This window comes from Ranitomeya variabilis, chromosome 2 (genome assembly GCF_051348905.1).
Source record: "Ranitomeya variabilis isolate aRanVar5 chromosome 2, aRanVar5.hap1, whole genome shotgun sequence".
Lineage (NCBI taxonomy): Eukaryota > Metazoa > Chordata > Amphibia > Anura > Dendrobatidae > Ranitomeya > Ranitomeya variabilis.
Genome location: NC_135233.1, coordinates 380,162,847 through 380,185,595, shown reverse-complemented (window position 1 = coordinate 380,185,595; position 22,749 = coordinate 380,162,847). Strand labels below are relative to the sequence as shown.

At 47.9% G+C, this 22,749-nt stretch overlaps 1 long non-coding RNA gene across 1 annotated transcript; it reads right to left on the bottom strand.

Annotated features, from left to right (window-relative positions):
- Positions 1 to 1,425: 1,425 nt before the first annotated feature.
- On the bottom strand, positions 1,426 to 3,024 carry LOC143809485 (uncharacterized). The gene is made up of 3 exons (XR_013222289.1): positions 2,907 to 3,024; positions 2,761 to 2,832; positions 1,426 to 2,051 (listed from the first exon to the last, which is right to left on the bottom strand). It is a non-coding gene; the product is annotated as an uncharacterized LOC143809485 (long non-coding RNA).
- Between the last annotated feature and the right edge of the window lie 19,725 nt (positions 3,025 to 22,749).

Below are 22,749 nucleotides of genomic sequence, written 5' to 3'. Positions count from 1 at the left end.
TATTTAGGAATTAATTTTTTTTTTACATTTTTACTTTGCCCCAGGGGGGGGGGGGGCATCACAGTAAAGTAACAGATCGCCAATCTGACACTTTGCTGTGCACTGTGTTAGATCGGCGATCTGAAGTGCACAGAAGGGAGGCTTCCCGGCGCCTGCTCTGAGCAGGCGCTGTGAAGCCACCTCCTTGCAGGACCCGGATGCAGCCCCGCGGCCATTTTGGATCCAGGGACTGCATGGAGGAGACGCTCGGTACAAGGTGAGCACATTGCCTTGTACCGATCGTCTCAGGGAAGTACGCAGGGAGTCCCCTCCCTGCGCGATGCTTCCCTATACCGCCGGAACACTGCGATCATGTTTGATCGCAGTGTGCCGGGGGTTAATGTCCCGGGGGCGGTCCGTGACCGCTCCTGGCACATAGTGCCGGATGTCAGCTGCGATAGTCGGCTGACACCCGGCCGTGATCGGCTGCTCTCCCCCCCCCCCCCCGTGAGCGTGGCTGATCATGCTGGACGTACTATTCCGTCCTTGGGAATTAGGGCCCACCCCACATGGACGGAATAGTACGTCCGATGGCAGAAAGGGGTTAAATGCAAACCACCCTTCTTTTTGAGGATGCGTCATGGTATTGATAAACTCTTGATCAGCTATAAGCCTTCTAATGTCTGGTCCGACGAACACACCTTCCTTCAGCTTGAATATGACGAGCTAACACGAACTGAGATGAAAAAGTGTGAACAGGCGAGAACCAAGATAAAACAATTGAATCAAGCCCGGGCATGTCAGAGCCTGCTTGTTTAGCTAGCACTATGTTGATGCTACATAGTTATTAAGGTTGGAGGAAGACTTTAAGTCCATCTAGTTCAACCCATAGCCTAACCTAACATGTCCTAACATGTTGATCCAGAGGAAGGCAAAAAAAAACCATGTGGCAAAGAGTAAAGGTACCGTCACACTCAGCGACGCTGCGGCGATATACACAACGAGCCGACCTAAACTAGATCGCAGGAGCGTCGCTGTTTAGGTCGCTGTAGAGACATCAAACACAGCAACTCCAGAACGATGCAGGAGCGATCCAGTGACGTAACGGCGACTCACTTCTCGTTCTCGCTGGTTGATAGCTCCATGTCAAACAGCCGGAGTGTACCGACCCGACACACATCTAGGGGCGTTGCAGCGTAGCCAGATAGGCGTGTTTCTCCACAGGGAGACACCCAGGATGTGACGTCCCGGAATATAAACCGCGACTCTACAACGATTCAGTCTTTCCATATTTTTTGCGAGCTGCGTCTTCACGTTCTGCCTTTCCAGCGTCCTGTCCGGAACGACCCTCCGCCAGCTACGATCCTCTTCTCCCAGGAGCGTCCTGTCCGGAAACGCCATACTCAGTATACTGCAGGCGTCTTCATCGGATCTTTTCTTGCTCATCAACGGTATGAAATATCTTTGAGTTGTTGTTTGTTTCTTCTGTGTATAGTTATGGCTACGCAGCAACGCTTATCTATGTACTTGGTAAAATGATGTATAAAACATCTCTGGCAGCCATCTTGTGCATCTGGCAAGCGGACGCACAAGATGGAGGCACTTTAGGAGGCGGTTAGCAAACACTTTTGCGCTGGCAGCCATTTTCTGCGTAAAATATGCGGAAAGGTAAACCAACTCTTTTGCGCTGACAGCCATTTTGTGCGCAGACTATATGGAAAGGTAAACCAACTCTTTTGTGTCTGCCTTGGCTTGGCTGGCCCTGGCCTGCTCCGCTAGTTAATTATATCAGCACACAACATAACGGTAATATAATAACACATTTATTAGAAAAAAGATGAAAAAATAAACAAAACTTTCAAGAAATAACCAATAAAATAAAAGTTTTAAGAAGTATAAAATAAAATGTAAAAAAAATCAAAACCTCCCACGGCGGTGGGCCAACAGATGGCGTAGCGTGCGTCCCTGGAGCTTGACCTGCTGTGTAAGCTGTGTCGCGGCCTCCAGCAGGCGCGCTGACGTCTTCACCAGGCGCTTCTACCTGGACAGCAGCTCTTCCGCGGTGGGCGTTTCTGTGGATAGAAGAGGTAGCAGTAAGGGTATGTAGACACATGGTGTATTTGCAGCGTTTTCTACGCTCCGTGTAGCATCCGCAACTGCTGTACCTCATTTCTATGCGTTTTTGGCCGGGCCATAGGACTCCATGTTATAAAATCAGTTGCGTATACGGTGCTAAAATTGACATGCTGCGTATGCAAAATACGCACTTGCGTTCAAATACGCAGCGTATTTTCGTACGCAGTGTGTGAACTATATTTTTGTCCTGCGTACAGAACGGATGGAGATTACGCTGCAAATACGGCATGTGTGAACATACACTGAGATTTACTACACACTCAATTTGGTCCTGTCACAGAGGGCGAGAACGTTGGGGTCCCATCACACACAGCGAGATCACTGCAGATCTCGCTGCAAAGTGTGACGTCGTGACCCCGTGATGTCACTGCAGCGCGGTCGGCTTGTATGGCCGCGACGCAGCGCCGCTCCTGCAATGCGGGGAAGACGCCGCCAGCGATGCGCTCGCTGTCGGCGTCTTCCCCGCATCGCTGACTGTGACGGGGGCTATAGGCTATATAGCTGCTCGCTGTCACACACAGAGCGAGATAATCACTAAGCAGCGAGATTGGCTGCGATCTCGCTGCGTGTGAAGCCACCCTTTTTTTTTTTCGCTGTCAAATGTGACATCCCACCGATAATCCCTCCCACTGTCTGTCTACTTACGGAGAAGGGACGCCTGTTGCTCATCCCCGGAAGAGCTGCTGACCTCCCAACCCCTTGCTTGTGCCGCACCGACTAAGGAAGCAAATACATATTTGGTTAACAATTGAACACGCTGTGGGGAACCGCTTGCAGTTTTGGTCACTTACCAATTGATCCACTGCTCGCCTCTGGGGAAAACACCGCTGACCCTGGGGAAGAAGGCAAGTGGCGGAAGGGAGGTGTCGAGGATGGTGGAGGGGTGCTACTGCGCCTGGTCCTAACTGCATCTGTAATGTATACAATATTTCAGCTCCCCTCTAATGTCCCGTATGCAGTAATAAAATCACAATGAATGATGGTTAACATACGTGACGGCCCGGGCTGTGGGCTTCCGCTGGTGGCGGATGATGGGCCCTCTGTGCCAGTGCTGGCAGATGACGACCCCTGTTCCCGGCGCCGTCTCTCTACACAAAAATTAAAGAACCGCAATGTTTAGACACCAAAAGTACAGTGGCGGCAAAAGTTAGGAGCTGCGGGCCTATTATACTGTGTATAAGGAAGCTGTGAGTCCATCATACTGTGTAAAAGGGAGCTGGGGGTCCATCATACTGTGTATAAGGGAGCTGCGGGCCCATCATACTGTGTATAAGGGAGCTCTGGGTGTTGTGAAATTGGATTTTGGGCTCCCCTGGTGGCCACTGGTGGAATTGAACTTGTGTGCATCATCCCCTCTGTTCACCTGTTCCCATCAGGATGTGGGAGTCGCTATTTAACCTTGCTCCTCTGTCACTTCCATGCCGGTCAACATTGTAATCAGAAGCCTTTCTGTGCATGTTCCTGCTGCTAGACAACTCCCAGCTAAGTTGGACTTTTGTCCTTGTTTGTTTTTGCATTTTGTTCCAGTTCACAGCTGTAGTTTCGTTTCTGTGTCTGGAAAGCTCTTGTGATCTGAAATTGCCACTCTGATGTTATGAGTTAATACTAGAGTCTTAAAGTAATTTCAGGATGGTGTTTTGATAGTGTTTTTAGCTGACCATGAAAGTGTCCTTTCTGTCTTCCTGCTATTTAGTAAGCGGACCTCAATTTTGCTAAACCTATTTTCATACTACGTTTGTCTTTTCATCTAAAATCACCGCCAATATTTGTGGGGGCCTCTGTCTGCCTTTCGGGGAATTTTCTCTAGAGGTGAGCCAGGACTATATTTTCCTCTGCCAGGATTAGTTAGTCCTCCGGCCGGCGCTGGGCGTCTAGGGATAAAACGCAGGCTACGCTACCTGGCTACCGTTAGTTGTGCGGCAGGTTTAGTTCATGGTCAGTTTAGTTTCCATCCTTCCAAGAGCTAGTTCTTATGTTTGCTGGGCTATGTTCTCTTGCCATTGAGAACCATAACAGTTTGACCGGCCAAAAAGGGTTAAATTAATTGGCAGAGAAAGGAGAGAAAAAAGAAGTCTGCTAAAATTTTTTTTTTTTTTTTCCCTTCAGTTCTGAGTGTGCTTTCAATTGAATCACTTGCAAGTCTGCCTATATTGCAGCCTTCCTCTCTCTCTCTCCTTCTAATCCTGGAATGGCGCTGTGTTCACCTGTTTAAAATGGATATTCAGAGTTTAGCTGCAGGTTTGAATAATCTCACCACGAAAGTTCAAAATTTACAAGATTTTGTTGTTCATGTTCCTATATCTGAACCTAGAATTCCTTTGCCTGAATTTTTCTCGGGGAATAGATCTTGCTTTCAAAATTTCAAAAATAATTGCAAGTTGTTTTTGTCCCTGAAATCTCGCTCTGCTGGAGATCCTGCACAGCAGGTCAGGATTGTGATTTCCTTGCTCCGGGGCGACCCTCAAGATTGGGCTTTTGCATTGGCTCCAGGGGATCCTGTGTTGCTCAATGTGGATGCGTTTTTTCTGGCCTTGGGGTTGCTTTATGAGGAACCTCATTTAGAGCTTCAGGCAGAAAAAGCCTTGATGTCCCTATCTCAGGGGCAAGATGAAGTTGAAATATACTGCCAAAAATTCCGTAAATGGTCTGTGCTTACTCAGTGGAATGAGTGCGCCCTGGCGGCGAATTTCAGAGAGGGTCTCTCTGATGCCATTAAGGATGTTATGGTGGGGTTCCCTGTGCCTGCGGGTCTGAATGAGTCCATGACAATGGCTATCCAGATCGATAGACGTCTGCGGGAGCGCAAACCTGTGCACCATTTGGCGGTGTCTACTGAGAAGACGCCAGAGAATATGCAATGTGATAGAATTCTGTCCAGAAGCGAACGGCAGAATTTTAGACGAAAAAATGGGTTGTGCTTTTATTGTGGTGATTCAACTCATGTTATATCAGCATGCTCTAAGCGTACTAAGAAGCTTGATAAGTCAGTTTCAATTGGCACTTTTCAGTCTAAGTTTATTCTATCTGTGACCCTGATTTGTTCTTTATCATCTATTACCGCGAATGCCTATGTCGACTCTGGCGCCGCTTTGAGTCTTATGGATTGGTCCTTTGCCAAACGCTGTGGGTATGATTTAGAGCCTCTTGAAACTCCTATACCTCTGAAGGGGATTGACTCTACCCCATTGGCTAGTAATAAACCACAATACTGGACACAAGTAACTATGCGAATTAATCCGGATCATCAGGAGATTATTCGCTTTCTTGTGCTGTATAATCTACATGATGTGTTGGTGCTTGGATTGCCATGGCTGCAATCTCATAACCCAGTCCTTGACTGGAAAGCTATGTCTGTGTTAAGCTGGGGATGTAAGGGGATGCATGGGGACGTACCTTTGGTTTCCATTTCGTCATCTATTCCCTCTGAGATTCCTGAATTCTTGACTGAATATCGTGACGTTTTTGAAGAACCTAAGCTTGGTTCATTACCTCCGCACCGGGAGTGCGATTGTGCCATAGATTTGATTCCGGGTAGTAAATACCCTAAGGGTCGTTTATTTAATCTGTCTGTGCCTGAACATGCTGCTATGCGAGAATATATAAAGGAGTCCTTGGAAAAGGGACATATTCGTCCTTCGTCATCTCCCTTAGGAGCCGGTTTTTTCTTTGTGTCTAAGAAAGATGGCTCTTTGAGGCCGTGTATTGATTATCGGCTTTTGAATAAAATCACGGTTAAATATCAATATCCGTTGCCACTGCTGACTGATTTGTTTGCTCGCATAAAGGGGGCCAAGTGGTTCTCCAAGATAGATCTCCGTGGGGCGTATAATTTGGTGCGAATTAAGCAGGGGGATGAGTGGAAAACCGCATTTAATACGCCCGAGGGCCACTTTGAGTATTTGGTGATGCCTTTTGGCCTTTCAAATGCCCCTTCAGTCTTTCAGTCCTTTATGCATGACATTTTCCGTGATTATTTGGATAAATTTATGATCGTGTATCTGGATGATATTCTGATTTTTTCGGATGACTGGGACTCTCATGTCCAGCAGCTCAGGAGGGTTTTTCAGGTTTTGCGGTCTAATTCCTTGTGTGTGAAGGGTTCTAAGTGCGTTTTTGGGGTTCAAAAGATTTCCTTCTTGGGATACATTTTTTCCCCCTCTTCCATCGAGATGGATCCTGTCAAGGTTCAGGCTATTTGTGATTGGACGCAACCCTCTTCTCTTAAGAGTCTTCAGAAATTTTTGGGCTTTGCTAACTTTTATCGTCGATTTATTGCTGGTTTTTCTGATGTTGTTAAACCATTGACTGATTTGACTAAGAAGGGTGCTGATGTTGCTGATTGGTCCCCTGCTGCTGTGGAGGCCTTTCGGGAGCTTAAGCGCCGCTTTTCTTCCGCCCCTGTGTTGCGTCAGCCTGATGTTGCTCTTCCTTTTCAGGTTGAGGTCGACGCTTCTGAAATCGGAGCTGGGGCGGTTTTGTCGCAAAGAAGTTCCGACTGCTCCGTGATGAAACCTTGTGCCTTTTTTTCTCGTAAATTTTCGCCCGCCGAGCGGAATTATGATATTGGGAATCGGGAGCTTTTGGCCATGAAGTGGGCTTTTGAGGAGTGGCGTCATTGGCTTGAGGGGGCTAGACATCAGGTGGTGGTATTGACCGACCACAAAAATTTAATTTATCTTGAGTCCACCAGACGCCTGAATCCTAGACAGGCGCGCTGGTCGTTGTTTTTCTCTCGGTTTAATTTTGTGGTGTCATACCTACCGGGTTCTAAGAATGTTAAGGCGGATGCCCTTTCTAGGAGTTTTGAGCCTGACTCCCCCGGTAATTCTGAACCTACAGGTATCCTTAAGGATGGAGTGATATTGTCTGCCGTTTCTCCAGACCTGCGGCGGGCCTTGCAGGAGTTTCAGGCGGATAGACCTGATCGTTGCCCACCTGGTAGACTGTTTGTTCCTGATGATTGGACCAGTAAAGTCATTTCTGAGGTTCATTCTTCTGCATTGGCAGGTCATCCTGGAATCTTTGGTACCAGGGATTTGGTGGCAAGGTCCTTCTGGTGGCCTTCCCTGTCACGAGATGTACGAGGCTTTGTGCAGTCTTGTGACGTTTGTGCTCGGGCCAAGCCTTGTTGTTCTCGGGCTAGTGGATTGTTGTTGCCCTTGCCTATCCCGAAGAGGCCTTGGACGCACATCTCGATGGATTTTATTTCGGATCTTCCTGTTTCTCAGAAGATGTCTGTCATCTGGGTGGTGTGTGACCGTTTCTCTAAGATGGTCCATTTGGTTCCCCTGCCTAAGTTGCCTTCTTCTTCCGAGTTGGTTCCTCTGTTTTTTCAAAATGTGGTTCGTTTGCATGGTATTCCGGAGAATATCGTTTCTGACAGAGGAACCCAATTCGTGTCTAGATTTTGGCGGGCATTCTGTGCTAGGATGGGCATAGATTTGTCTTTCTCGTCTGCTTTCCATCCTCAGACTAATGGCCAGACCTAGCGGACGAATCAGACTTTGGAGACATATTTGAGGTGTTTTGTGTCTGCAGATCAGGATGATTGGGTTGCTTTTTTGCCTTTAGCGGAGTTTGCCCTCAATAATCGGGCCAGCTCTGCCACCTTGGTGTCTCCTTTTTTCTGTAATTCGGGGTTTCATCCTCGATTTTCCTCCGGTCAGGTGGAATCTTCGGATTGTCCTGGAGTGGATGCTGTAGTGGAGAGGTTGCATCAGATTTGGGGGCAGGTGGTGGACAATTTGAAGTTGTCCCAGGAGAAGACTCAGCTTTTTGCCAACCGCCGGCGTCGGGTTGGTCCTCGGCTTTGTGTCGGGGACTTGGTGTGGTTGTCTTCTCGTTTTGTCCCTATGAGGGTTTCTTCTCCTAAGTTTAAGCCTCGGTTCATCGGCCCGTACAAGATATTGGAGATTCTTAACCCTGTGTCCTTCCGTTTGGACCTCCCTGCATCTTTTTCTATTCATAATGTTTTTCATCGGTCATTGTTGCGCAGGTATGAGGTACCGGTTGTGCCTTCCGTTGAGCCTCCTGCTCCGGTGTTGGTTGAGGGCGAGTTGGAGTACGTTGTGGAAAAAATCTTGGACTCCCGTGTTTCCAGACGGAAACTCCAGTATCTGGTCAAATGGAAGGGATACGGTCAGGAGGATAATTCTTGGGTGACTGCCTCTGATGTTCATGCCTCCGATCTGGTCCGTGCCTTTCATAGGGCTCATCCTGATCGCCCTGGTGGTTCTGGTGAGGGTTCGGTGCCCCCTCCTTGAGGGGGGGGTACTGTTGTGAAATTGGATTTTGGGCTCCCCCGGTGGCCACTGGTGGAATTGAACTTGTGTGCATCATCCCCTCTGTTCACCTGTTCCCATCAGGATGTGGGAGTCGCTATTTAACCTTGCTCCTCTGTCACTTCCATGCCGGTCAACATTGTAATCAGAAGCCTTTCTGTGCATGTTCCTGCTGCTAGACAACTCCCAGCTAAGTTGGACTTTTGTCCTTGTTTGTTTTTGCATTTTGTTCCAGTTCACAGCTGTAGTTTCGTTTCTGTGTCTGGAAAGCTCTTGTGATCTGAAATTGCCACTCTGATGTTATGAGTTAATACTAGAGTCTTAAAGTAATTTCAGGATGGTGTTTTGATAGTGTTTTTAGCTGACCATGAAAGTGTCCTTTCTGTCTTCCTGCTATTTAGTAAGCGGACCTCAATTTTGCTAAACCTATTTTCATACTACGTTTGTCTTTTCATCTAAAATCACCGCCAATATTTGTGGGGGCCTCTGTCTGCCTTTCGGGGAATTTTCTCTAGAGGTGAGCCAGGACTATATTTTCCTCTGCCAGGATTAGTTAGTCCTCCGGCCGGCGCTGGGCGTCTAGGGATAAAACGCAGGCTACGCTACCTGGCTACCGTTAGTTGTGCGGCAGGTTTAGTTCATGGTCAGTTTAGTTTCCATCCTTCCAAGAGCTAGTTCTTATGTTTGCTGGGCTATGTTCTCTTGCCATTGAGAACCATAACATCTGGGCCCATTATACTGTGTATAACGGAGCTGCGAGTCAATCATACTATGTATAAGGGAGCTGCAGGACCATCATACTGTGTATAAGGGAGCTGCGGGCCAATCATACCGTGTATACGGGAGCTGCGGGTCCATCATACTGTGTATAAGGGAGCTGCGGGCCCATCATACTGTGTATACGGGAGCTGCGGGCCCATCATACTGTGTATAAGGGAGCTGCGGGCCCATCATACTTTGTATAAGGGAGCTGCGGGTCCTTCATACTGTGTATACGGGAGCTGCGGGCCAATCATACTGTGTATAAGGGAGCTGCAGGCCAATCATACTATGTATAAGGGAGCTGCGGGTCCATCATACTGTGTATACGGAAGCTGCGGGTCCATCATACTGTGTATAAGGGAGCTGCGGATCCATCATACTGTGTATACGGGAGCTGCGGGCCAATCATACTGTGTATAAGGGAGCAGCGGATCCATCATACTGTGTATACGGGAGCTGTGGGCCCATCATACTGTGTATAAGGAAGTTGTGAGTCCATCATACTGTTTGTACGGGAGCTGCAGGCCCATCAGACAGTGTATAAGGGATCTGCGGGACCATCACACTGTGTATAAGGGAGCTGCGGGCCAATCATACTGTGTATAAGGGAGCTGCGGGCCCATCATACTGTGTATAAGGGAGCTGCGGGCCAATCATACTGTGTATATGGGAGCTGCGGGTCCATCATACTGTGTATAAGGAAGCTGCGGGCCCATCATACTGTGATAAGGGAGCTGTGGGCCCATCATACTGTCATAAGGGAGCTGCGGGCCCATCATACTGTGTATAAGGAAGTTGTGAGTCCATCATACTGTTTGTACGGGAGCTGCAGGCCCATCAGACAGTGTATAAGGGATCTGCGGGACCATCACACTGTGTATAAGGGAGCTGCGGGCCAATCATACTGTATAAGGGAGCTGCGGGCCAATCATACTGTGTATATGGGAGCTGCGGATCCATCATACTGTGTATAAGAAAGCTGCGGGCCCATCATACTGTGATAAGGGAGCTGCGGGCCCATCATACTGTGATAAGGGAGCTGCGGGCGCATCATACTGTGATAAGGTTGCTGCGGGCCCATCATACTGTGTATAAGGGAGCTGCGGGCCCATCATACTGTGTATAAGGAAGCTGTGCACACATCATACTGTGTATATGGGAGCTGTGGGTCCATCATACTGTGTATAAGGAAGCTGCGGGCTCATCATACTGTGATAAGGGAGCTACGAGCCCATCATACTGTGTATAAGGGAGCTGCGGGCCCATCATACTGTGTATAAGGGAGCTGCGGGCCCATCATACTGTGTATAAGGGAGCTGCGAGCCCATGATACTGTGTATAAGGAAGCTGTGGCCCATCATACTGTGTATAAAGGAGCTGCGGCCCATCATACTGTGTATAAGGAAGCTGTGGGCCCATCATACTGTGTACAGGGGAACTGTTATGATCCCAGTGGTAGAGGATCTCTGGTATTCCGGCAAGGTAAACAAAAAACATAGGAACTGCTCTAGGGAGGTGGAAACTGGGCTAACCGCATACCAGATCCTAACACAACAACTAGAAGTAGCCGGTGAACGTGCCTACGTTGATTCTAGACGTCTCGAGCCAGCCGGAGAACTGACTACCCCTAAAGGGAAAATAAGACCTCACTTGCCTCCAGAGAAATTGAACCCCAAAGATATAGAAAGCCCCCAACAAATAATAACGGTGAGGCAAGAGGAAAACACAAACGCAGAGATGAACTAGATTCAGCAAAGTGAGGCCCACTAGTCTAGATAGGCAGAAAATAGAAAGTGAACTATGCGGTCAGCAGAAAACCCTGCAAAAACATCCATGCTGAAAATTTCAAGAACCCCCACACCGACTGACGGTGCGGAGGGAGAATATCAGCACCCCAGAGCTTCCAGCGAGCAGAAAATCACATATTAAGCAAGCTAGACAAAAACACTGAAAAATGCAAATGATCCAAAGTATTCAAAACGGACCTAGCTTTTCTTGCATGAGACAGACGGAAAGGAATCAGGAGGAAACCTTATAGGACTGGATACAACGATGCCAGGCAAGAGACTGAGTCCAGAGGAGACCTAAATAGGGAACACCCGCTGCTTAATGACCCAGCTGGAGCCCAGGCCTGCAACAAGACATGCCTAACACAGTACCGTTAGTGACCACCAGAGGGAGCCCAGAAACACAGTTCACAACAGTACCCCCCCCTTGAGGAGGGGTCACCGAACCCTCACCAAGACCCCCAGGGCGATCAGGATGAGCAGCGTGAAAGGCACGAACCAAATCAGTCGCATGAACATCAGAGGCGACAACCCAGGAATTATCCTCCTGACCATAGCCCTTCCACTTAACTAAATACTGAAGTCTCCGTCTGGAGATACGAGAATCCAAAATCTTCTCCACCACGTACTCCAACTCGCCCTCAACCAAAACCGGGGCAGGAGGCTCAACAGCAGGAACCATAGGCACCACGTACCACCGCAACAAGGACCTATGGAACACATTATGAATAGCAAATGACGCTGGAAGGTCCAAGCGAAAAGACACCGGGTTAAGGATTTCCAAAATCTTATAAGGACCGATAAAGCAAGGCTTAAACTTAGGAGAGGAGACCTTCAAAGGAACATGCCGAGAAGACAACCAAACCAAATCCCCAACACAAAGTTGGGGACCCACACCGCGGCGGCGGTTGGCAAAACGCTGGGCCTTCTCCTGTGACAATTTCAAATTGTCCACCACATGGTTCCAAATCCGCTGCAACCTATCCACCACAGAATCAACCCCAGGACAGTCAGAAGGCTCAACCTGACCCAAGGAGAAACGAGGATGAAAACCAGAGTTGCAGAAAAAGGGTGAAACCAAAGTGGCAGAACTAGCCCGATTATTAAGGGCAAACTCGGCCAGTGGCAAAAAGGTAACCCAGTCATCCTGATCAGCAGAAACAAAACATCTTAAGTCTCCAACGTCTGATTAGTTCGCTCGGTCTGGCCATTAGTCTGAGGATGAAAAGCCGACGAAAAAGACAAATCAATTCCCATCCTAGCACAAAAGGATCGCCAGAATCTGGACACAAACTGGGATCCTCTGTCAGACACAATATTCTCAGGGATGCCGTGCAAACGAACCACATTCTGAAAGAACAAAGGCACCAAATCAGAGGAAGAAGGCAACTTAGGCAAGGGCACCAAATGGACCTTTTTAGAAAAACGATCGCACACCACCCAGATGACAGACATCTTCCGAGATACCGGAAGATCCGAAATGAAATCCATGGAAATGTGCGTCCAAGGCCTCTTCGGAATAGGCAAGGGCAAAAGCAACCCGCTGGCACGAGAACAGCAAGGCTTAGCCCGAGCACAAATCCCACAGGACTGCACAAAAGAACGTACATCCCGCGACAAGGAAGGCCACCAAAAGGACCTAGCCACCAAATCTCTGGTACCGAAAATCCCAGGATGCCCCGCCAACACCGAGGAATGAACCTCAGAAATAACTCTGCTGGTCCATCTGTCAGGGACAAACAGTCTCTCTGGTGGGCAACGATCAGGCCTATCAGCCTGAAATTTCTGCAGCACTCGTCGCAAATCTGGGGAAATGGCAGACAAAATCACTCCCTCTCTGAGAACACCAACCGGCTCCGAGACTCCAGGAGAGTCAGGCACAAAACTCCTAGAAAGTGCATCAGCCTTCACGTTCTTCGAACCAGGCAGGTACGAGACCACAAAGTCAAAACGGGAGAAAAACAACGACCAACGAGCCTGTCTAGGATTCAAGCGCTTGGCAGACTCGAGATAAATAATATTTTTATGATCAGTCAAGACCACCACACGATGTTTAGCTCCCTCGAACCAATGTCGCCACTCCTCAAATGCCCACTTCATAGCTAACAACTCCCGATTACCAACATCATAGTTCTGCTCAGCAGGCGAAAATTTTCTTGAAAAGAAGGCGCATGGCTTCATCACGGAGCCATCAGAACTTCTTTGCGACAAAACGGCCCCTGCACCAATCTCCGAAGCATCAACTTCAACCTGGAAGGGAAGAGAGACATCCGGCTGGCACAGGACTGGCGCTGAAGTAAACCGACGCTTCAGCTCCCGAAAGGCCTCCACGGCCGCAGGAGACCAATTAGCAACATCAGAACCCTTCTTGGTCATATCCGTCAAAGGTTTAACCACGCTAGAAAAATTAGCGATAAAACGACGGTAAAAATTAGCAAAGCCCAAGAACTTCTGCAGGCTCTTAACAGACGTGGGCTGAGTCCAGTCATGAATGTCACGGACCTTGACTGGGTCCATCTCCACAGTAGAAGGGGAAAAAATAAAACCCAAAAAAGAAACCTTCTGTACCCCAAAGATATATTTTGAACCCTTCACAAATAAAGCATTCTTACGCAGAACCTGAAACACCATCCTGACCTGGTTCACATGGGACTCCCAATCATCAGAAAAAACCAAAATATCATCCAGATAAATAATCATAAATTTATCCAGATATTTCCGGAAGATGTCATGCATGGACTGAAACACAGAAGGAGCATTAGAGAGTCCAAAAGGCATCACCAGGTACTCAAAATGACCCTCGGGCGTATTAAATGCTGTTTTCCATTCATCTCCCTGCTTTATGCGCACAAGGTTATACGCACCGCGAAGATCTATCTTGGTGAACCAACTGGCACCCTTAATCCGAGCAAACAAATCAGACAACAATGGCAAAGGATACTGAAATTTCACCGTGATCTTATTCAGAAGACGATAATCTATACAAGGTCTCAAAGACCCGTCTTTCTTGCCCACAAAAAAGAATCCTGCACCAAGAGGAGAAGAGGATGGGCGAATATGTCCCTTCTCCAAAGACTCCATTAAATAACTCCGCATCGCGGCATGCTCTGGCACAGATAAATTAAAGAGTCGTCCCTTAGGAAATTTACTACCAGGAATCAAATCTATAGCACAATCACAGTCCCTATGAGGAGGAAGGGCACTGGACCTGGGTTCATCAAATACATCCTGATAGTCTGACAAAAACTCAGGGATCTCAGAAGGAGTAGAAGAAGCAATAGACACCAATGGAGAATCGCCATGAATCCCCTGACAACCCCAACTTGACACAGTCATAGCTTTCCAATCTAAAACTGGATTATGGGCCTGTAACCATGGCAGACCCAAAACAACAACATCATGCATTTTATGCAGTACCAGAAAACAAATCTCCTCCTGATGTACAGGAGTCATGCACATGGTCACTTGCGTCCAATACTGAGGTTTATTCTCTGCCAATGGCGTAGCATCAATTCCTCTAAGAGGGATAGGATTTTCCAAAGGCTCCAGGACAAAACCACAGCGCCTGGCAAACGACAAATCCATCAGACTCAGAGCAGCACCAGAATCTACAAAAGCCATAGCCGAGTAAGAAGATAATGAACAAATTAAAGTCACAGACAAAATAAACTTAGGCTGAAAAGTACCAATGGCGACAGGATTAACAACAATTTTTTTTAAGCGCTTAGAGCATGCTGAGATAACATGTGTTGAATCACCACAGTAAAAACACAACCCATTTTGACGTCTATGATTTTGCCGCTCGGCTCTGGTCAGAATTCTGTCACATTGCATAGAATCAGGTGACCGTTCAGACAGCACTGCCAAAGGATTAGCAGATTTGCGCTCCCGCAAACGTCGATCAATTTGAATGGCCAGAGCCATTGAATCACTCAGACCTGTAGGGATAGGAAACCCCACCATCACATTCTTAATTGCTTCAGAAAGACCATTTCTGAAATTTGCGGCCAGGGCACACTCATTCCATTGAGTAAGCACGGACCATTTCCGAAATTTTTGACAATACACCTCAGCTTCGTCCTGACCTTGAGAGATAGCCAGCAACATCTTTTCAGCCTGACTTTCAAGATTAGGCTCCTCATAAAGCAAACCAAGCGCCAGAAAAAACGCATCAACATTCACCAATGCAGGATCTCCTGGCGCCAGAGAGAAGGCCCAATCTTGAGGGTCGCCGCGCAAGAAGGAGATAACAATCTTAACTTGCTGAGCGGAATCACCAGAGGAACGAGGTTTCAGAGACAGAAACAATCTGCAATTATTCCTAAAATTCAGGAACTTAGATCTATCTCCAAAAAACGGCTCAGGAATAGGTATTTTTGATTCAGACATAGGGCTACGGATAACAAAATCCTGAATGCTTTGCACCCTAGCAGCAAGCTGATCCAAACTAGAAGCCAGAGTCTGGACATTCATATCTGCAGCAGAGCTCAAGCAACTCAGAGAAAAAGGGGATGGAAGAAGCAAGGCAAACTGCAGCAAAACACAAAAAAAAAAAAAACTCAGAACTTCTTTTTAATCCCGCTTCTGTGATGCAATAAACATTTTCTTTTGGCCTTGCATTCTGTTATGATCCCAGTGGTAGAGGATCTCTGGTATTCCGGCAAGGTAAACAAAAAAACATAGGAACTGCTCTAGGGAGGTGGAAACTGGGCTAACCGCATACCTGATCCTAACACAACAACTAGAAGTAGCCGGTGAACGTGCCTACGTTGATTCTAGACGTCTCGAGCCAGCCGGAGAACTGACTACCCCTAAAGGGAAAATAAGACCTCACTTGCCTCCAGAGAAATTGAACCCCAAAGATATAGAAAGCCCCCAACAAATAATAACGGTGAGGCAAGAGGAAAACACAAACGCAGAGATGAACTAGATTCAGCAACGTGAGGCCCACTAGTCTAGATAGGCAGAAAATAGAAAGTGAACTATGCGGTCAGCAGAAAACCCTGCTAAAACATCCACATTGAATATTTCAAGAACCCCCACACCGACTGACGGTGCGGAGGGAGAATATCAGCACCCCAGAGCTTCCAGCGAGCAGAAAATCACATATTAAGCAAGCTGGACAAAAACACTGAAAAATGCAAATGATCCAAAGTATTCCAAACGGACTTAGCTTTTCTTGCATGAGACAGACGGAAAGGAATCAGGAGGAAACCTTATAGGACTGGATACAACGATGCCAGGCAAGAGACTGAGTCCAGAGGAGACCTAAATAGGGAACACCCGCTGCTTAATGACCCAGCTGGAGCCCAGGCCTGCAACAAGACATGCCTAACACAGTACCGTTAGTGACCACCAAAGGGAGCCCAGAAACACAGTTCACAACAGGGAACTGTGAGGGACATCATACTGTTTGACAGGAGCTGCAGGCCTATCATACTGTGTATAGGAAACTGTGAAGGCATATTGTGCATATGGGAGCTGTTGGCCCATTACACTGTATACAGGGGAGCTCTGGGGGGCATTATACATTCTATGGTGGAGTTCTGTCAGCATTATACTGTCTATAGGGGAGCATTGGGCTCATATTATCTATAGGGGAGCAGTGGGAACATCATATGGTGTATAGGGGAGTTATAGAATCACCATACTGTGTATAGGGGAGCTGTGGGGGCCTTAGACTGTGTATAGGGAAGCATTAAGCTCACCATACTGTGTATAATTGAGCAGTACATGGGGGAACTTAGGGGACATTATTAAATGTTAAGTGGGCACTTATGCAAATTGCCTCTTCTGAGAAAAAGAGGACTTAACTCTATAGCGCCACCTATTGGAAGTAGCGATCCTACAAGTCACAATCAACCCTTTAACGAGTCGTGCAATATGACTTAGGATTAAAGCCAAATCAGTATCTCAATTCGCAGACACGGTGTTTCGGGCTGTTGGCCCTCGTCAGTGCGAAGCATGAGAACTGATTTGGCTAGGTGAGAGGCTCTGGAGTGGGGTCTAAGGGGTAACGTTTCTCCTTATGGAGAGTGACATACCATCTCTGGCTTGTCAAGGTAAGGAGGCTTATTCGCCGTGCAATGCTCCTCTGGGAATTTAAATATGTAAATTGCCTCTTCTGAGAAAAAGAGGACTTAACTCTATAGCGCCACCTATTGGAAGTAGCGATCCTACAAGTCACAATCAACCCTTTAACGAGTCGTGCAATATGACTTAGGATTAAAGCCAAATCAGTATCTCAATTCGCAGACACGGTGTTTCGGGCTGTTGTCCCTCGTCAGTGCGAAGCATGAGAACTGATTTGGCTAGGTGAGAGGCTCTGGAGTGGGGTCTAAGGGGTAACGTTTCTCCTTATGGAGAGTGACATACCATCTCTGGCTTGTCAAGGTAAGGAGGCTTATTCGCCGTGCAATGCTCCTCTGGGAATTTAAATATGCAAATTGCCTCTTCTGAGAAAAAGAGGACTTAACTCTATAGCACCACCTATTGGAAGTAGCGATCCTACAAGTCACAATCAACCCTTTAACGAGTCGTGCAATATGACTTAGGATTAAAGCCAAATCAGTATCTCAATTCGCAGACACGGTGTTTCGGGCTGTTGGCCCTCGTCAGTGCGAAGCATGAGAACTGATTTGGCTAGGTGAGAGGCTCTGGAGTGGGGTCTAAGGGGTAACGTTTCTCCTTATGGAGAGTGACATACCATCTCTGGCTTGTCAAGGTAAGGAGGCTTATTCGCCGTGCAATGCACCTCTGGGAATTTAAATATGCAAATTGCCTCTTCTGAGAAAAAGAGTGGGCACTTAAGCATTATTGTTATAGGGGCACTCAGAGTATTGTGACCATCAAAGTTGCATATGGTCACAATATGGCGGTAAAGTCAACGTTCGTTTTTGTATATAGATTTATTTTCAATAACAGTAGGGTCATACACTGAGGTTCCCGCATATTCACAATTAGAGTGCACAACCGTAGCTGTAATCAGGGTTAGCTGGTTAGGGGCCCACTCAGATGTTTCGCCCCCCCTAAGTTGAAACCCTAGCTACGCCTCTGCTTCCCAGTGATGCTATACTCTGCATTGTCTGGGGGCTCTGGTGTTCAATGCTATGCGTGGCCTGGGACTCGTAGTATTGCATCACTAGGAAGCCCTCCCGGCAGCACGCATCTCCTGATTTCCCCCTCCCGGCAGCGTGCGCAGGGTTGCCAACCTCCTCCTAAATGATTTCTGGACAATCTAGCTAAAAATTGCGGACATCCCAAAATTTTAAATGTTAGTGGAGATTCTGGAACCCCTGACCTGACCATTTATCACGGACACCGCATTTTCCTCTCGGACAATACGGACATGAGGAAAAAGTGGCATGTTTTTACGGGATGAAGACAAAAAGAGAAATGATCCAGCTGGAGGTGGAGGCAGTTCAGACTTTGTGAGACTTTATTAGACAACTAAAGCAATAAATAGTTCTTCAAAAAGAAAAATCTTTATGCGGCGCCCCCACTGCCGCAGGGCCGAGGGGTACCTGGAGCCGGGCCCCTGAGTCTCTGTTCTGGGATTGTCACGGTGGCTAGACCCGGTCCGTGACCCTGCTGGTCAGTGGGAGACGTCCGGTGAAAGAGTGGTGGAGATATGGGATGATGACGTTGTTGTAGTGCGGTGCAGTAAATAACGAGGACACCAGGTTGCAGTCTCTTTACCTCTTTACTGAAGGTTTTAGAGTCCTCAGTCCAGAGCGCTGTCAACAGGGCTGTCAGAGACCGGCCGGTCCAAAGGCACATCAGGAGTTCTCTTTACAGGTGGGAATCAGTGTCTACCTTCTAGCGCTGAGTGTTGTAGTTCTTCCCTGCTGAGCTCCCGGGATAGTCAGGGCCAGCGTTAGGGCCAGGCAGACTAGGCAGCTGCCTGGGGCCCCACTCCCTTGGGGGCCCCCAGCATCTACAGCAGAAGCTTCACTGATAATAGCATTATCAGTGAAGCTTCCGAGTAGAGACTGGTTAAGGACCTGTAGTGACATCACGATCAGGTGACCTGCCATGTGACCGTGATGTCACCAAAGGCCATGTACTCTGGAATGTTTGTAGCAGTAAAATAGGAGCTTGCAGTGAAGCACAGGAGCAGCGGCCACTGAACCTCCCCCATCAGCGTGATAGAAGTGCTCATTGGCCAGCGCCCTGTCCTGCTGTACGGAGCCTCTGAGGCGAAGGGAGAGAGACCCAGCACCAGTAACAACCTGAGCCGGCAGATAAGTAAAGAGCACCCGTCCCACTGTGTGTGCTGCTCCTGGTGATGATGGCTCCTGTCCTGCTGTCAGCAACTCCTGCTCTTGTCGGCAGTCCCAGCAGAGGAGAGGGCAGGAAGGTGTCTGCTGGGAGCAGGAGGAGCTGCATCTGATAGTGTGCATCATCTCATTCCCTCCAGCATAAAGGTGTGCGTGTGTGGTGTGTATAGCGTGTGTCATGTGTAGTGTGTGCTTATGTGAATCACATGTATCAAATGAGCATTTGTTGTGCTGCATGTGTGTGCCGTGTATGTGTGTGTGTATAAGTGTGTCTTTGCTTGCCGTGTGTGTGTGTATATATGTGTGTATGTATGTGTGTGTGTATAAATGCGTGCCATGTATGTGTATAAGTGCGTGCCATGTACAGTATGTATGTGTGTATATAAGTCCATGCCATGTATATATGTGTGTGTATATAAGTGCGTGCCATGTGTGTGTTTGTGTGTGTGTGTATATATATATATATATAATGTGTGTGCTATGTATGTGTGTATGTATAAGAATGCTATGTATGTGTCTGTGTATAAGTGCATGCCATATATGTATGTGTGTGTGTGTGTCTATATAAGTGTGTGCCGTGTACATGTATGTATGTATGTATATGTATGCCATGTATGTGTGTCTGTGTGTATACGTGCGTGCCATGTACATGTATGTGTGCATAAGTGTGTGCCATGTACATGTATGTATGTGTGTATAAGTGTGTATAAGCATGTGTCATGTGCGTGTGTGTGTTTAAGTGTGTGCATGTGTGTGTGTATATATATATATATATATATATATATATATATATATTTTTTTTTTTTTTTTTTTTTTTGCATTATTCTATATAAACATACAGTGATAGTGTGTGTGTTCCATGCACATTTTGAAATATTGGTTGAACAGACTAGAGTGTGTGTGCGTGTGTGTATATATATATATATATATTACACAGCCCTGCTGCTTATACCATGATACTATATGGGGACAACAGATTGATCCACTAGTGCTCTGTCCCCATCATTCATCCTCAGACGATGTAAAGAGGCTGAGAAACAAGAGCCAAACGACTTCGATGTTGTCAATCGCACGCATCGAACGGTCTGAACTCAACGCATGTAAATGCAACCAAAATGTTTGAGCGTCATGGTGCAATATGTATGTGAGCATTGGGGGCGGCAGGGCCTCATTTTAAACTTTTGCCTAGGGCCCCACTCTGTCTAAAACCGGCCCTGGGGATAGTCCTCACAACTGTTTCTGTCTGTCTCTGATGTTCGTTCTCTCCGTCCCCCAGATGATATGGTAGGACGCACCCGTATGACGGGGTAGGCCTGGAGTTCTTCCGGGACCCTAGAGTCGCCCCTCTCCCGCAGCTGCCTCCGTTGTCTGCTTAGGTGTTAAGTGAGACAGCCAACCTATAATTGGCTGTCCGGCCGTGGTTTGCAGTAGTACTTAAAGTCTCTTACTTGGTCGGCGTTCCGGCCACCGACTGTTTGCGCCTCAGAAGGATGTTGCCTTGGTCTAACAGCACGACTCCTTCTGGTCCTAATTCCTCTTTACTGTATTCCCGTTGTTCACTGGTTTGTTCTGCTCTGAGGAGTCTGCCAGGATCCCATCCCTGACAGGTCCTCTCACTAGCTCTTCCCAGCTACTTCTCCCTGTCTTCCTGTCCAACCCCCAGTTTTACCAGAGTGTGAGGAGTGGCCTACTAGATAGAACCACCCCCCCTGGTGGCCGGAGTGTGAAGTGTGGTGTGAGTGTTACCTGATCAGAGAAACTCCTTTAGTGCAATCAGACGTACCTTAGCTCCCCTTAGCGGCAGAGCTTCAGTACTGCAACGACCAGGACTCTGGGGCGGTGCACTCCCCCCCGGTTAAATCCAGTACTCCGGGACTGGGAAAACAAGAACAACAATACATGTTAACAGAAAACACACAAAATTTTGAAATAGCATAACAATTAAACTTAACAGGGCTTCCCTTTATGGGAGGTGAGGACTCTTGAACGTTGCGAAAGTTAGGTCATGCACAGTTTATGACTCTCAGTTCAGTGGTTGAAACAGCGGGGACCCCGGGTAAACAAAGGGGTCCCCCTTTTGAAAGTTTTTGAGCAATTCACCGTCCATTACCCTATTGTCCATTTTAAAACCTGTAACAAAAGATATGCATACAAACATTTTCAATTAAATAGCAGCCCTTATTAATACCTCCAAGTTTTGTAGCGGAGGGGAGTTTGATTCTGAGTGCTGCGCGTGGACCTTCGCAGCGCAGGGGTTGCTATTGACCTAACAGGGCCCGCTATACTTGCTACCGCTGGTGTAGTGCACTGTCTTCTGGCTACACTTCTAGTGAGTCTGGGTAGCGCTGGCAGGCTAGAGCTCTCAGGGCTGCTGCTAGCAACAGTGGGTACGGCAGGCTCACCGATAGCAGAGGGAGGATCTGCCAGTTCAGCGGTCGGCACAGCATCTTCAGGTAGGGCTTGTTGAGGTTGCGGGGCCGGATGGTCGGGTACTACCATTGTTTCTGGTGGGTCCGGCTGTTGGAACGTTAGAACAGGTACCACAACGGCGTGATTTATCTGAGTCCAGGACTGGGGAAAGTCACCAAGGACGGTATCGATCATCTTCTCCTTTTCCACCGGCGGGGAGATTTCTGGGGCCGTGTCCCTCTCTTTCAACTTATCGGGGCAGACCTTAAGGTGATCCCTGGATACCGCTGTCGAGGTCTCCCCTCTGTCCTTGCTGATGAGACAGACCTTCGTGTTGTCGAAGTCGGATGGCAGGATGGTATACGGTTCCGCTTCCCATTGGTCATCGAGCTTGTGTAATCTCCTCTTTCGTTTAAGTACTTGCTCACCAGGTGACAGGGGAATCGCAGGAGCGTGTTGGTTGTAGTCCCTTTCTTGTTTCTGCCTAGCCTGGGCGAGACTTCTTTCTACACACTCCTGTACTTCGCGGTACCTTCGCTGCCTTTCTGCATCCCAATCTGCATCCGGCGAGGTATCTTCGGGTACTAGGACCCCCATGTCCAGATCAACGGGTAACCGACTAGATCTTCCTCGCATCAGGTACGCTGGAGTACAGTTGGTGGAACTTACTGGGATGTGATTGTACATATCCACCAAGTCAGGCAACTTTATCGGCCACAGGTTCCGTTCCTCCACAGGCAAGGTCTTCAATAAATCGATTACCACTTGGTTCATCTTCTCGCACATCCCGTTGGTTTGAGGATGGTACGGTGTGGTTCTGATCTTCTTACACCCGTACAGTTGGCAGAATTCTTGGAACACTTCTGCTTCGAATGCAGGTCCCTGATCGGTCAGTACCTTCTCTGGGTAGCCATGGGGCCTACAAAAGTGCTGCTGGAAGGCCCTGGCGGCAGTCCTGGCCGTTAGATCCTTGACAGGTACAACCACCAAAAACCTGGAGTAGTGGTCTACGATGGTAAGGGCGTAGATATAGCCCGACCGGCTAGGTGTCAGCTTCACATGATCCAGCGCGACCAGTTCGAGCGGCCGTTTGGTGATGATAGGCCGCAGGTGAGC